Raw genomic sequence first — 17,104 nt, 5'->3', positions numbered from 1 at the left:
GCCAGTACTACAAAAATCGTAACTATAATTATTACTATCATTGTAACCTGTATTTTTCTACCCACAGGCTGTTCTATTCCCTCCAAAACACGAACTTGGTGCTCTTCTCTGCTACCCCCCCATGATGTTGATATTCTGCACTTACCTGGCTTTCCCCTACCCCCCCCACCCAGTAACATCCAGTAACATTATATTAGCAATCTTAGGGACCCCCCCCCCCCCCGATCCATCCAGTTCTTACCTCCTCCCTTCCACTTAAAAGGTTATAATTCTCCCCATCCCCCAGGCTAATTATCTCTATCAGCTTTTCTATATTTCTATTTTTGTATCAGGCTGATGTTTTTTCTTTGTTATTTTTGTAAAAAACCACAAAATACAATGATACTGCCTTTTGATGTATTCCCCTGTATGTTACATCTTTCAATAAAAATTTATTAAAAAAAAAAAAAAAAAAAAGAATCTTAAACTAATACTTTGTTGAAGCACATTTTGAATTTATTACAACACTCAGTCTTTTTGGGTATGAGTCTATCAGCATGGTACAACAATATTTGACCACTCTTCTTTGCAAAACCACTCAAAATCTGTCAGATTGCGAGGGCATCTTCTATGCACAGCCCTCTTCAGATCACCCCACAGATTTTCAATCGGATTCAGGTCTGGACTCTGGCTGGGCCATTCCAAAACTTTAATCTTCTTCTGGTAAAGCCATTCCTTTGTTGATTTGGATGTATGCGTTGGGTTGTTGTCATGCTGAAAGATGATGTTCTTCATGTTCAGCTTTCTAGCATCTAGCAGAAGAATAATGCCCCGTACACACGGTCGGATTTACCAATGGAAAATGTGCGATCGGAGTGTGTTGTCAGAAATTCCGACCGTGTGTGGGCTCCATCAAACTTTTTCCATCGGATTTTACGACACACAAAGTTTGAGAGCAGGCTATAAAATTTTCCGACAACAAAATCCGATCGCGTCAATTCCGACCGTGTGTGGACAATTCCGACGCACAAAGTGCCACGCATGCTCAGAAGAAATTCCGAGATGGAACAGCTCGTTCTGGTAAAATTAGCATTCGGAATGGATAGAGCACTTTCGTCACGCTGCAATCTTTAAAATTGTTTAATACAGCGCACTCCCTTCTTCTTTATAATGCAGGAAGAACGAAGTAGTTTTGCTGCTGATATTCACACAGAGTTCTCACAAACTTCTTTCTTTCTTATTTATCGTGATTCCCTCAATATATTATGATTTGTCACATCTGACCAAAAATCTATATTTTTTTTTGTGTTTTTTTTTTTTTTTTAAACCCTGATTTGATTTTTTTAATTTTTTTTTTGGTTTGTATTTTTTTCAAGGCTGATCTTGTTTTTTCTTTTTTTGAGTTGTTTAACATCCAGAATAGTTTTGTGTGTCAAGTTACCAGAACACCATTATTATCTTGTATTATTTAATCTCAAGGAGTTTGCTTGGTGTGGGTGTCTCTTGTTAATTTCACATTGTATTTTTGAAATGTACCTGAATCCTCACAAACAAACTGTCCTTTTTGAAGGAAAACACGCATAGGCGAATCTAATTGAAACCAAAAAACCTTTATTAAGGGCTCATAACCAAACAAAGAGGGAGGCAACGCTGGAGAAACAGCAGAAATTGGTGAAGCCTTTGACCTCCAGGGCAGACATCAATTATTTTACTGCAAAATTGGTGGCCTGAGGAGTCCATATCTAAAGGAGCGCAGTCTGGTCCAGAAGTCCCAGAGATCATGAAAGCAGCAGATGACATGTATGTCCCCAGGCTGTGGTCATACAAGAGACTGCATCTTTTGCCAGACCAGACTGAACCCAGGGCATCACTCCCTGGTTTTCCTTCCATGCTTCCTTCCATGCTGTGGCTGTGGTGGTGTAGTTGTGGCAGGAGGAGGAGGAGGATGTTCCAACTCAATCACGTGTGTATTGGGTGTGATTTCGCCCCTCACTCCCTTAGTTAAGACTTTATAAAGAAGGTCCTCACACAGCTGGCGTTGGCCCTCCTGCATGCCCTGCAGTTTGGTAGTAGCCATGCAGACAAAAGCCTCTTCAGGAGTGGGGGTGACTCGGAGGGATGCAGAAGCCTCCTGAATCAGCCTGAGTGCTGAATCCTGCACGTGAATCCCCTTCCTGGGTCCTTTGTTTGGAAGGCGGAGGGGAGGAACCTGCAATTCAGTCAGGCTCCTACTGGTCCCAGGCTTCTCCTGGCTGCCACTTAGCCCCCGCCTCCTCCTGGCTGCCACATCCCACAGCCTCCTCCTGGATGCCACATTCCAGAGCCTCGTCCTGGCTGAGGTCTTCCTGTGTATGAAAAAGGGACATAGTTTTAGTTTTTACTTCATCAATCACACACAATTTTCATCTCATGACTGTTGCAAATTGAATGTTAACAAATATAAAAGACTATCATTCTAAGCCCAGCATTTTTCATTCTTGTCCCAATTATTTTTGCCCACTACTGTCTATTGATATGTAAAACACTTTATTAAATCAGCAATTGGTGATCAATAATAACATCTAGTAAAGATCATTTCTTTATTGACCAGAAATCTGTAGAACAATGCTATACCTGGCTCAAGCTGGGCTCCTCCACTTCTTCCTGGCTGGAAGTCCCAGGTTGGACATCGGAAGCCTCAGCTGGGGTGGAAGGAAGAGTGGAAGGAAGGGTTGAGAGGGATTCCCTGACTCAAGTCTGGTCTGACAGAAATCGCAGTCTCTCATAGTACCACAGCCTGGGGACATAAATGTCATCTGCTCCTGCTCCGGATCTCTGGGAATCCATGACCTTCTTGCGCTCCCTAAGATATGTGCTCCTCAGGCCACCAATTTTGGCTTTTAAATAAGGGATGGTTGCTGTGGGGACCACCGGCTTCACCAACTCCAGCAGTATCTCCAGCGCTGTCTGCCTCTTTTGTTTATTATTATAATGTGGATGTTTCACCTGCCACAGATAGGGCAGCTCCCTGTACTTGTCTATGAACAGGGGGAGGAAGTTGTGGTCATTGAAGCCATCCATTTTCTCTGCAAGACACAACACAAGACAAACCCTAATGTCAGGCAAAACTCTCCTAATCTTGTTACAATATAGGCCTCAATGTAGAAGCAGTATGGGCCCAAGTTTAGATCTTACCTTCGTTATCACGGTCGGCGCCTCCGATACTCCTTCCTCCACTCACAGATCGTACGTACTACGCACGCGTGTTATGCTTTATACACACTGCGCATGCGTGAAACTCCGCCCGCCCCTGATGTTCTTTCTAGTCTATTCCCTGCCCCTTCTCTTTCGGCGCAGTGGGGGAAGAGCACATGGTGGAGACACAGCAGGTGCGTGCTAATTACAGCAACGAGGAGGAGGGGGAGGAAAGCCCAGAGCCAGAAATGTCCCGATCCAGAAGGAGACGATTTAAGGCATCAAACATGTCCTTTGGGGAGATGTTGGAGATGGTGGACATCCTGAAGAGGGCCGACTATGACGGAAAGTATGGACCTTACCCCAATCCCAATGTCAGAAAGGCCAAGATCATGGCGAAAGTGGTCAAGAGTCTGCACCGGAATTTCGGGGTACGACGATCGAAAGATCAGCTCAGGAAGCGGTGATCGGACCTCAAATTAAGAGAGCACGAGCAGTACAGAAAGATCCGGAGAGTGCTGCAAAAAAGTAAGTAGTTGTGCTGTGTTCCTATTCTTTATGTTTATTATGTTTGTGCTGCTCCATGTGCTTTTCTTAACTGTTATCCAGTTTCAAATGGCAACTTTCCTGTTCATGGGCACATTATTCGTTTGTATAAAACATTGTTCGTTCAGCCTAGAAAACACCATTGTTTTGGCCATATGCATTTGCCCACATTTTTTATGGCCTACTTGTCTGCAAATAATTTGATTGGGTAGATGGGTTTGTAACTAGAATGAAATGCAAACTAGATTCTGTGTAAGGAGAGGACACTCAGTAGCTGTTTACACATCCGGACGCTGGAGAACTAGTGTAGGACACATGAACACCCTTTTTATTAGGGGGCCCACACAGGTGCTCCAGTGTATACTATAGGGGTGTCTCCATCTGTCAAGCTTGTACAAAACAGGTAAGCATTCAAGCTTGACAAAGGACACTGAAAATGCTACATTTTGGAACTCTGCCAAAATAGACAATTGTACCCCACTTCCAAGCAATGTTTCATATTCCTATATCCGCCATTTAAATATCTGAGTGCTAAGTATACTTATTTTTTTTTACATAGGGGATAAAAGACTCGGAGGACACCCCTCATCCGAGGAGACCACAGACCCCCCACCTCTGGAACAAAGGGAAATCCACCCAAGCCAAGCAGAGCAGGAGGAGGAAGACGTGGTGGAAATTGGCACCACAACAGGTGAGTGTCTGCGACCACATGCTCAGGTAAGAGATGGATGCCAGCATATTTATAATACATGGTGTGTTTTTGTTTCTATATTTTTAGGTGATCGTGATGTTGTGGATCCAGGGCATTTCACCTTGGAAAGTGCACATATCCTGATCGGGGAGATCATGCGGTGTAATAGGGACTTGGAAAACATCCAGAAAAACATCAATGATGTTCAACAAAAAATGAAGAACATCATTGATGTTTTAGGGAGAGTTTAAAACCCATCAAAATCTCTTTTTTTTTGCACTGTTTGCGAGCTAAAATTTTTTAGTATTTTTTGACATATTTGCAAAAAGCCAAATTTTGAAGAGGCACACAGTGTGTCAACATGTGCTATCTGCCATCACGGGAGATCAGTGGACGCGTTTTGGGGGTGCAACCCCTTCCTCAATAATAAAGTAGCTGTGAGGAAGGGGTTGCACCTCAAAAACACATCCCATGATCCCCCATGATGGCAGCTAGCACATGTTGACATTTGGCAATTGGTGTGCATCTTCAAAATTTGGCTTTTCTAGAGGTGACTTCACCCCATCTGAACGCAATATCAAACACATTTTATAAATACTCATGTCTGATATAGCCTTCAAGTTCTACCAAATGTGAACTTTGTAAGTTCAAGATTTGTGTCTTTCTTGTTGGTTTTAAACATGCCTGTTTTATCTTAAATTGACATTTCTACTTTTTCTAATGTGACCCCAAAAATTGTTATACAAAAAACATGTTGGTTTGTTTTAAAAACCTTTTCTAAATGCACATGTGATTGTACTGGTATTAAAAAGATTGTTAATCAAGAATGTGTGGATTATTGTTTCAACGCTCTAACACTTTTGTTGTGCTCTAATTGGTGTTTTCAGTGACAATGGGGGTTATTTCCTAAGGGCAAATCCACTTTGCACTACAAGTGCAGTTTCAAGTGCAGTTGTAGTGCAAAGTGTCTTTGCCTTTAGTAAATAACACCCAACAATGCTTTGTAATGTTACACAATCACTCCATTTTCTGGACTCGACACATTTCTGTCAGGGTCAGCTAAAAGAAACACAAGCAGTAAATGTCACCAAAGATTTTAGTAGGTACATTTTTTTATTTATTTGAAAAAGGTTTCAGACATTGTCTGGCATATTGATAGCCCCCTACCCGCAAAGTATTCAAGGTATCTTAGACGGACATCACGGGCCCTCAGGGGGGGCAAGCCAGGACGGCCACTTTCAAGTGCCGTCAGGGTTGGTTCATATGAATTCCAACCTCAGGCCCAACTGAGCCAGCATAGTTGGCAGAATGTTGCTGTAAAAAGTTGTGTAGAACACAGCACGCCAGGATGATATGATTCAGTTTGTACTCCGCCATGTGTATGGGTGTAAGAAATAGGCAGAACCGGCTGTCCATGATTCCAAATGTGTTCTCCACCACTCCTCTGGCTCTGGCCAGCCGGTAATTAAAAACCCTCTGGTCCGGGGTGAGGGTCCTCATCGGGAATGGCTGCATAAGATGGTCCCCCAGCGCAAACGCTTCATCAGCAACGAAGACGAATGGGAGTCCTTCCACATTGTCTTCTGGAGGTGGCAAGTCCAAGCTGCCATTCTGGAGATGCCTGTAGAACTCCGTCTGGGCGATGACTCCACCATCAGACATCCGGCCATTCTTCCCCATGTCCACATACAGGAACTCGTAAGTAGCCGACACCAACGCCAACATCACAATACTATTGAGCCCCTTATAGTTGAAATAGTATGACCCCGAGTTGGGTGGTGGGACGATGTGAGCGTGTTTCCCATCAATTGCCCCTCGGCAGTTAGGAAAGTCCCACCGCTGGGCAAAGTGGGAGGCCACAGTCTGCCATTCCTGTGGCGTGGAAGGAAACTGTGGAGTCAAACAAGAAAAAAAATTAGTCATTTTGCACATAGACAGGGAAAGCAGATTAGACACAAACATTCTTGGCCAACATCAAGATAACATTTATTTGAGGGTGTTTTTAAAGACCAAAGTATAAGGTACACCTATCAGATTCCCCCTCCCCTCCCTCACCCCCTCTCATGGGCCATTTCTAACATTATAGGGGGGGACTCTTGGACAGGTAACCCTCTCCACTTTATTGAGAGATGAATGCCTAAATAATGGGTATTACTTTGGCCAGTCCCTACTTAGTTACACCATTGGCAGCCCACTGGACAGGTAAGAAGTGTCATAATACAAAGATCTAAATACATATTTTACACATTTGAGCACATTTGGACATTCTGCTATTACCTATCAAGATAATAATAGTATACAAAAACTTTTAACAGTACCATTTGAAAGTATACAGGCAGGCCCTTGCACTACATGCTTTGGGGAATTCATCCATAAATCTGACCACAAAAGAGATGGGTATAGTGTGTATGGGTTTGGCAATATCAGCAGATAGATGATTGAGGATAGATAGAGAATTTGTATCAGCTGACTTAGCAGTTGGGGGGGGAGGGTTCCAAATGATTTGGGGATCCCCAAAAAATGCCTCTGGCACTCTGCATAAATTTAAAGCACAAATCACATTTAAAAACATTTTAGGGGGCGTTTGGGGTAAAGCACTACTATGGAGCTGATAAAATACATTGTTAAGTGAATACATGAGGTAAATATAGGGCCAGGAGAGCATGCTGGGGAGGTTAGTGAAGGCAAATATGTATGAAGGGCAAAAAAAATTAAAGAAAAATCCAGCATGCATGAGGACAAAGAGGACATTCACAGCATATTACAATCATGGTAATTAGGGAATGAGGAAAGAAATACAATATATTATCAAACATCAAATACAATAAAATGTGATATTAAAGGATAAAAATCTTACCTTAATATACTCCTTCTGCAGGACCTGGATGATGGCAGAACAGGTCTCTGGGATAATGATCCCCAGAGCCTGGGGGGAGATGCCTGTCGAGAACGTGAGGTCCGGCAGACTTCTCCCCATCGCCAAGTACCGCAGGGTGGCGACTAGCCTCTGCTCCAGAGTGATGGCTTGCCTCATGCAGGTATCCTGCCTGCTAATATAAGGGGTCAGCAAAGCCAACAAATGGTGAAATACGGGGTCCATCATCCGGGGAAAATTCCTGAAATCATCAGGATTATTCTCACGGATCTCACGGAGCAAAGGCATGTGACAGAACTGGTCACGCTGAAGCAACCAATTCTTGGTCCATGAACTCCTCCCCACCCTGTTCATGGACTGGACTTGTGTCAAGGTAAGGACCCCAACACCAAGCCCCCCACACAGCACGAACTCTACGAGGAGTATGTATACACAACATGGCTAGAAAACGGTCGGCTGCTCAGAACGAAGTAACAGAACGCACTGAAGAACAGCAAGGCCTGTGAAGAGTGACCTGAAAAACAGTAACGAACGAACAAGAACAGAATGACAAGAGTCACACGTGACTTGCTACATGCACTGAAGAGCAGATACAAACCCACAAGCACAAACTGAACAGCAGAAAACGATCTGAAAACCACGAGTCTGAAAAAGCGTGAATCGTCTCTCACCAAACTTTTACTAACACGAGATTAGCAAAAGGAGCCCAAAAGGTGCCGCGCTTGGTTCTGAACTGGCCTTTTCTAGTCTTGTCGTATGTGGTGTACGTCACCATGTTCTTGGCGAAATTCCGACAACTTTGTGCGACCGTGTGTACGCAAAACAAGTTTGAGCCAACGTCCGTCGGAAAAAATCCATGGATTTTGTTGTTGGAATGTCCGATCAATGTCTGATCGTTTGTACGGGGCATGAGAGTTTTGTACCAATATTGACTGGTATTTGGAACTGTTCATAATCCCCTCTACCTTGACTAAGGCCTCTGTTCCAGCTGAAGAAAAACAGCCCAAAAGCATGATGCTGCCACCACCATGCTTCTCTGTGTGTATGGTGTTCTTTTGGTGATGTGCAGTGTTGTTTTTGCGCCAAACATATCTTTTGGAACTATGGCCAAAAAGTTCAACCTTGGTTTCATCAGACCATAACACATTTTCCCACATGCTTTTGGGAGACTTCAGATGTGATTTTGCAAAGTTTATCCAGCCTTGGATGTTTTCATTCGTAAGAAAAGGCTTCCGTCTTGCCACTCTACCCCATAGCTCAGACATATGAAAAATATGGGAGATTGTTGTCACGTACCACACAGCCAGTACTTGCCAGATATTCCTGTAGATCCTTTAATGTTGCTATAGGCCTCTTGGCAGCCTCCCTGACCAATTTTCTTCTCGACTTTTCACCAATTTTGGAGGGAGGTCCAGCTCTTGGTAATGTCACTGTTGTGCCATATTTTCTCCACTTGATGATGACTGTCTTCACTGTATTCCATGGTATATCTAATGCCTTAGAAATTCTTTTGTACCTTTCTCCTTCACCTTTTAACAATGAGATACCTCTGATACTTTGGAAGCTGTCTGTGTACCATGGCTTTTGCTGTAGGATTTGACTAAGAAAATGTCAGGAAAGACCTACAAGAACAGCTAAACATTATTTGGTGTTAATCAGAGGCACTTTAAATGATGGCAGGTGTGTACTGACTCCCATTTAACATGCATTTGAATATGATTGCTTAATTCTGAACACGGCTACATCCCCAGTTATAAGAGGGTGCGCACACTTATGCAACCATATTATTTTATTTTTTTATTTTTACTCCCCCCCTAAAAGAGTTGAGTTTGTTTTTCAATTGAGTTGTACCATTTATAGGTCACATTAAATGTGGAAAAAGTTCTGAAATGATTTATCTTTGTCTCATTTTTTTTACATCACAGAAACCTGACATTTTAACAGGGGTGTGTAGATTTTTTATATCCACTGTACTGTGTGTGGGTGTATACATTTGTCCTTTTGGGTACATTTGTGTACATTTGTGTTAGGAATACCAATTTGTGTCCTGTTCTTTGAAAATAGCAAGACTTATGTGCAGTTTCACCTATTGCATCCATCTTTCCCTTATAGCTAGTATGCTTACCAATCCTTAAATGCCCCCAGTACAGCACAATTCTTTATTCACAAGACCAAGATGTTTCTCAAAAAATCCTCAGTGAGAGAGTTCAGATACCAAGTCAAATGGCTTCAAGATGTAGAAAAGTGTTAAGTGAGGTACATAATTTGGGAGCTAACAGGACTAATGACTGACTGGACACAAAGCATGCAGTTGTTAAGACAGGCAGCAATAACTAGTGGCATGCAATAGAGTAATCCCTATCATGGTCAAGTAAGGGGACTAACAGTAGAATAATCTGTGTCCAGGTAAGGATCAGGCAATAGGTCAAGCAACAGTAGCAATACAAGACAAGGCAAAACACAGATACAGGAGCCAGGAAAGCTGAAACCTATCACAAGATAAGACTCTGGGCTTGTGACATTTAAATAAAGTGCCTTAGTGTCATCAGCAAATGGGGAGAGAGGAGTCTAGGCAGATGGAGCTTACCCTCTGCTTGGCATAGGGGTGCCACTTAAGGGAAGAGCCTCTGCCAGCTAATGGGAGAGAGGATTGTGCCAACTTTGGTTGAAAAAGGGAGAGCTGCAGAAGCTGGGGAGAGAGGCAGTAAGAACAAGTCTGCTGCCAACACCCCTAACATCTCACACAAAGGAAGGGTTTGCAGGCCCAAAGGAGCAGGATGAAGGTGACTGAAACTCTATACCAGCTGATAAGCATTAACGGAGGAACTTGGCACCTAACTGCATTCTTCTGGGCCAAAAATCTTCCAACAAATTAGGCAATTAAGGTAATTGAGGTACTATGGTAGTTAAGTGAGTTATAAATCCTCCTGAAGTCTAAATGATCTCTACTTCAAACTCCTTCTGACCATTGACAATAATTAGAGGTTTAGAGGAGACAATAGTATCTGGGTTTACTGGTTTCAGCAAAGAAACATGGAAAACGTTGGGTACTCTCAAGGAGGGAGGACGTTTTGGCCAGAAAGAAACAGGATTGATCTAGTGAGCTAGTTTCCGAGAGTGGACATTCAGAGAGATATGGAGGTCCCAAGTTTCTAACCTCACAGGTTAACTTTCAAGCCTCCAGGGTGTTTTGAAGAGGTACTGTATATTGAAGGAAAATCACAGTACCAACTAAACAAAGACTGTATGTATAATACATGTGCTAACCAGGACATCAAAACTAAATTTCTGTTATTTATTAAAGTAGAATAAGAAAGAGTTATTATATGCAGTGTGAACTAACTAACAAGGCCAAAACTAGGGGGGGCATCTGCCCCACCACTGCATTTAAAGAGGGCACCACCAGTCTCATCCCATCTTCTCTCCCTGCTGCTTCCCCCCACACCCAATCTCTTGCACATCACAAGTGCTACAGCTGCAGACACTGAAGAGATCAGCAGGGAAAGAAGATGGGATGACACAGAGATCATCAGTCTCTCACATGCCACAGAGCTCATTCTGGCAGCTGTGGATCATGAAATCTATGGAGGAGATGTGGAGCAGCGTGCTGGGAAAGGGATCAGAGGCGATTGGCAGTAGGAGTGCTCCTCTGTCCCTAACATGTCCCTCCACTCATCGCCATCCAATGACAGGGATCTCTTCTATCCCTTATCTGCATGGGTGTCCTGGTTCCCCCCACTCCAACCCCTATTGTTTGTGGTGCCTGCTGTCTGTCAGCAATGAAAGCTTCACAAACAACACACTTTTTTGTTTTCTCCTCTTCTTCTTTTACTTTCTTTTTTTCTTTTTTACAAAGTTGCCCCCCCATGACAAGGGGATTTAATTTGTGGATTGGGTTTCATAGTTTAATGGAGAACAGGGAGCTACAAGACTTTTTTTATTTTATTTTTTAGCAGATTCACTATTTTTAATTTTTCAGCAGTGGTCTGCACTCCCAAATGGAACTTTAAAAGCTGCCATTCTTCATTGCACTGCCCTACTGACACCTAGAAAGGAGGGGCAGTGGGGGCAGCATTTGCTCTCCCTTTCTACATTCAGCAGTGGCAGGAGGAAAATACAGCCATTCTTTCTAGTAAATGCTGTCCTGCTGCCCCTACTCTCCAGGCTCCACTTAATTCTGCTGCCGGGGCCCTAAAAAAAAAATAAAAAAATAAGGGGGGCGTGGCTTGCCAACGGAGCAGATGGAAGCCTGAATTCTTACCTCCGCAAATCTACCCAGCAACGAGCGACTCCTTGCCTAAAAAAAGGGCGAAAAGCACACTGCACAGAACCGGAGACCTCCCGCTATCTCTAGGCGCAATGTCAAAGCGCAGGAAGAACCTGAAGGGGCCACAGAAGCTAACAAACTTCTTTCCCATAACAGACACAAACTGAGGACAAGATGGCACCAGCGGCCTCCTCAAGCACACAGCGCGACTCCTCTCACCACACGCTGGCTTCACCTTCACACCACAGCAGGTCTGCTCCTCCTCTTCAGTGGCTGATGGTGAGTCCTCTCCCCCTGCTTCTCCCTCCACAGCCAGCCTGGCCAAATCGAAGCCCCGCAGGGACAACACAGATCTTAGTCAGCCAAACAGCTTCTCCTTTACCCTGCCAGTCGCTGATCCCCAGCAGACCCCCGCCATAGATGTATTCCCTGCCACAGACCAACCAATCTCTGAGAATATAATGAAAAACATGCTCATTTCACTGAAGCATACTCTGTATACAGATCTGTCAGCATCAGTATCCTCCTTAGCTACTGTAGTACAAGCACAAGATCAGCGTTTATTACATGTTGAAACTAAAATGGCAGATCTCTACACTGCACACAATGAGTTGATTGATGTATATACAGAACAAGAGGACGAATTACACCAAATTAAACTTAAACTGGCAGATTTGGAAGACCGTTCTCGCCGGAACAATATAAGATTCCGCAATAAACCAGAGTCAATTCAGCAATCTGACCTGGTCCAATACCTGCAGAAGCTAATGAGATCCATAGTATCTGATTTGACTGACCGAGACTTGGAAATTGATCGGGCGCATAGGCTTCCAAAACCGCCTCACCTACATGAATCAAAACCCAGAGACGTTCTCGCCCGTATTCACTTTTTTACTGCAAAAGAGAAAGTGATGTATGCTGCTAAACGTATACCCACCCTTCCAGAACCATTCGCCACAATCAAATTGTACGCAGATCTCTCGAAAACAACAATGGATACTCGGCGACAATTGGCCACTATTACAAAACCACTACAGAACCACCACATACCCTACAAGTGGGGTTTTCCCGGTGAATTGATAATAACTTACCAAAGCAAAACATACACCGTAAAATCACTGGCTGGTGGTCTCAAACTCCTAAGAGACTGGCGTCTCATCCCGGAGGAATCCACTCCCTCTATGGACCCATCAGCCTCACAAATGGACAGGGAATGATCCCTTCAGGATGCCTAATGAAAACGGTCTGCCCTTCACTCACCACCTCACTATCCGACTGGGTAGTAGCGGGTTACTCTGCAGAAGCCAAGTTACATTCTCGCGGACCCGTCTGTTATGGTTACCATGGAGAATCACTCCCCCCCCCCAGTTACCACAAGCAGTAGTTGCTGCACATTGAGCTCATTTGATAAAGAGCTCTCATTTTTGACTTCCTTTATTTCTTTTTTTACCCTTGGTCTCACCAGCCCCATATTGAGTTTACTAACGAATTACATGATCTCTTAATCCACCTTGGGATCACAGTTGTAGTCGCAAATATCGGAGAAACTCTCACTGACTCTGCCCACTCATTTCCTAGCTATCTATTAGCGCACCGAGGTCTTAGACTTTAATACCTACCTGAAGCACAAAATGCCCATCAAGCTTGTCTCACTGAATGGCAGGGGCTTAAACAGCCCACAGAAAAGAATGACACTGCAAAAGGAAATTACAAAATGACAAGCTGACATAATCTTTGTGCAGGAGATGCACTTTGCCTCAACCAAAACTCCAACAATCAAGTTCAGAGGATATAGCCAACTTTTTCTTGCCTCAGGCCCAAAAAAGAAAAATGGAGTCCTAACAGCGATTAAAGACAGCCTTCAATTCAAACTTCATCAATCCTATGTGGACCCTCAAGGTCGCTATATAGTTTTGATTTGTGATAAAGGACAATCCATCTATACCCTGGTCAATGTATATGGTCCAAATACGAAACAACTCAGCTTCCTCAAATGACTATATAAAAAAATTGAAAAAATACGGAAAGGAAGCCTTATCCTAGGAGGAGATTTCAACATAGTTGGAGATCCCACCATGGACACTTCTGCACACAAAAAACGACAGCGAAATGCATTAAATCCCTTCCTTCGAACAACAGACCTCTTTGACATGTGGCGACATACTTCTCCCCTTCGCAGATGACATATCCACGCATAGATATGTTCGTGGTTGACAGATGGTCCCTACAAAATGTCAAGAGCTCTGAGATAGACACAATTTCCTGGTCGGACCATGCCCCAATATCTATAATCTTGGATGACCATCGAAGAGGACCCCCACGAATATGGAGGCTCAACTCCACTTTGCTAGCCAACAAAGAAATTTGTCAGGAACTCATTCAGGAACATCATTCGTTCTTTGAATGAATGCTTTCCCTGATACTAATTCTTGTATGCTTTGGTCAGCGTACAAGGCCTAAATGCGTGGAATTCTCATTAAGTTAAATAAGAGACTGAAGAGCCAGAGGGGTAGGCAGATTGATGAGATCATGCTACAAAATGAAAAATTAGAACAGCAAAACAAAACCCATCCTTCTCACAAATTATCCAGTGAACTCCTTGAGTTGAGACAGTCACTTAGATCACTACTCCTCTACAAATACGAAAATAACCTTAAATATACTAAGGCCAATCATTACGCACTTGGAAACAAGCCAGGAGCTCTCTTGGCTCGAATAGTTAAAGAGCAACATTTGAAAACCAAAATTTCTTCTCTCTTCCATCCCACCTCTAGACAACTCCTAACAGACCCTCAAGACATTGCAAATGCCTTTAGCGAGTATTATTCTTCACTATATAACTTAAAAAACGACCCTTTCACACACCAACCTTCTGTCCCTTCTATCCAAGGATTCTTAAATTCTATAACCTTACCCGCTATCTCTCCCTCCCAACTTGAGTCTTTGTCCAGACCCTTTACCATAGAGGAAATATCTGAAGCCATCAAAGAATTACCCTTACATAAGTCACCTGGAGAGGATGGGTTTTCAAACGAATATTACAAACAATTTAATGACATCCCATCACCCCAGTTAGCGAATCTCTTCAACTCTGTCTGTTCCTCTGGCTCTCTACCAACAGATTTGCTATGCTCAATCATTGTGACCATACCGAAACCAGATAAAGATCCTTCTTTAACTACAAACTACAGACCAATTTCTTTGTTGAACACCGACATAAAACTATTAGTCAAAGTCCTTGCCAAAAGATTAATAGCATACCTCCCATCTCTAGTGCACCCTGACCAAGTCGGGTTTAAACCAGGCCGCCAGGCACCAGATGCCACGAGAAGGGTATTGAACCTCATACACCATGCTATACAAACACAAATGCCTTCTCTGCTCCTATCCCTGGAAGCAGAGAAGGCGTTTGACAGAATACATTGGGGCTTTCTCAAAGGGGTCTTAGACAAATTTGGAATCACGGGATGGTTCCAAAATGCAATACTTTCTCTCTACTCTAATCCCTCAGTGATAGTACTCACAGGAGGAGCCCTATCCACCCCATTCACCATAACAAATGGCACACGGCAGGGATGCCCCCTCTCCCCACTTATTTTTGCCCTACTAATGGAACCCCTAGCGGCTAAAATCAGAACCGATGAACACATTTCTGGAATCAAAAGTGATAACACAGACCATAAAATTAGCTTATTTGCAGATGATGTGATACTAATGCTTACCAACCCAAAGCAATCCCTCCCTAAAATACAAGAAATTATCCTTCAATTTCGTTTTTTAATTTTAGTTTCCTTCTATAAACTCAACATATCAAAATCTATAATAATGCCCCTGTGCCTCCCCACACAATTAGAATCCCACCTTCGGAAAACTACTCTATTCACCTGGGTAAATAACTCTATTCCCTACCTGGGGATACAAATAGCACCTTCTCCAAAACAATTATTTACACTAAATTACCGGACCTTTCTCCAAAAACTCCCTCAATTACTTCGCTCTCTACGTTCAACAGGCCTCTCAAAAATTGGTAAGATCTCCACCTTGAAGATGATAATACTACCAAAACTCTTGTATCTATTTCGCACACTAATAATACCCCTCTCTCAATCCTTTTTAAAATCCATCCAAAGATTAATCTCTAAATTCATATGGGGAGAGGGTCCTCCTAGATGTACCAACTATGTGTTAACTAGACCGTACAAAAAGGGAGGGGTCGGTCTCCCCCACATAGGCAGTTACTACCATGCCTCTGTCTTAGACCAAATATACTACTGGTGGCACCCAACACCCGAAAAAATCTGGTCAATCATGGAAACTCTATCCCCCCAAAATAAATACCCCTTAGACTCCCTCCTCTTAACAGCAGCAGGATGCCCTCCTCCCAACCGTGACACATCCCAATCGATGTCAGCCTCAATAACAACATGGAAAAAAATCCTATCCAAACAAACTCCTAGCTCCCCTACCCGCTCAATACCTATACCCCTTAGAGTCCTAGCCAAGCATCTTAATGACCTTAATCTCTCAGTATGGCACAAACAAAGCATCACTAACATCACTGACCTTGCTAAGCACAAGTCGTTAAAAACATTTGAGAACCTCCGACAAGAATTTAACCTCCCGCACTCAGAACTTTTCACCTATTTAAGAAACTCCCACTTTCTCAATTCCTCAAAACTCCCATATACAACCATACAACCACGCTACCGGAACCATTATACCAATTCTACACTTGTTCCCCATACCCCAAGAAAGGAATAACTTGTTTCTACAACCTACTAAACAACCGCCCCTATTCGCAAATTCCCACTTTAACTAAATGGGCCGAGGAACTGGGGGCCCACATAACCTCTGATATGTGGCAACGCGCCTTTAAGTACACTTCCACCGCCTCTCATTGTTCCAACCATTGGAAGACATACCAAAAAACCCTACACAGGTGGTATCTAACACCCTACTAATTATCGAAAATTTACCCAGGAAGCCCGCCATGCTGTTGGAGGAATTGTGGCAGCATAGGCTCCATAGCCCACACACTATGGTACTGCAAATCCCTTACCTCGTTCTGGAGGCAAATATTCATATTAATCTCTACTATCTCTGGCCTACCTTCAACCTTTTGAAACCTCTAATATATACAGTATATTATTATTACCATCCTATGGCTTATTTATGTGAAGAGCTAGGGATGTGAGGATGGAGAACTTCTCTTTTGGGGGGGCATCGAACTGAGTCTTTGTTCCGGGTGAAAGAATAGGTTTGCCACCACTAACTCATATAAACCATTCTAATTCACCTAATTGTTATAATCATAGGTATTTGGTCTATGTCACACATGTCATTCTTTTGAGGTTTCTCTACTTGTTTCACATAGAGGGAAACTGTATATGTTTGACAGGTAGGACCCTGACATTGAGCATTTGAATCCATATTTTTTTCACCTGCAGCTTTTGCAGTCCTTGGCTGTATTTACTATACTCTCTAGCGTGTTTCTAGTTAGACATTACAGTAAAGTGAGAACCTGGGAATCCGACAAAGGAACCTAAAGCTCTACCTTCTGGCACAAAAGAAG

The sequence above is a fragment of the Aquarana catesbeiana genome, linkage group LG06 (genome assembly GCF_042186555.1).
Source record: "Aquarana catesbeiana isolate 2022-GZ linkage group LG06, ASM4218655v1, whole genome shotgun sequence".
NCBI lineage: Eukaryota > Metazoa > Chordata > Amphibia > Anura > Ranidae > Aquarana > Aquarana catesbeiana.
This window is presented reverse-complemented; position numbering follows the sequence as displayed.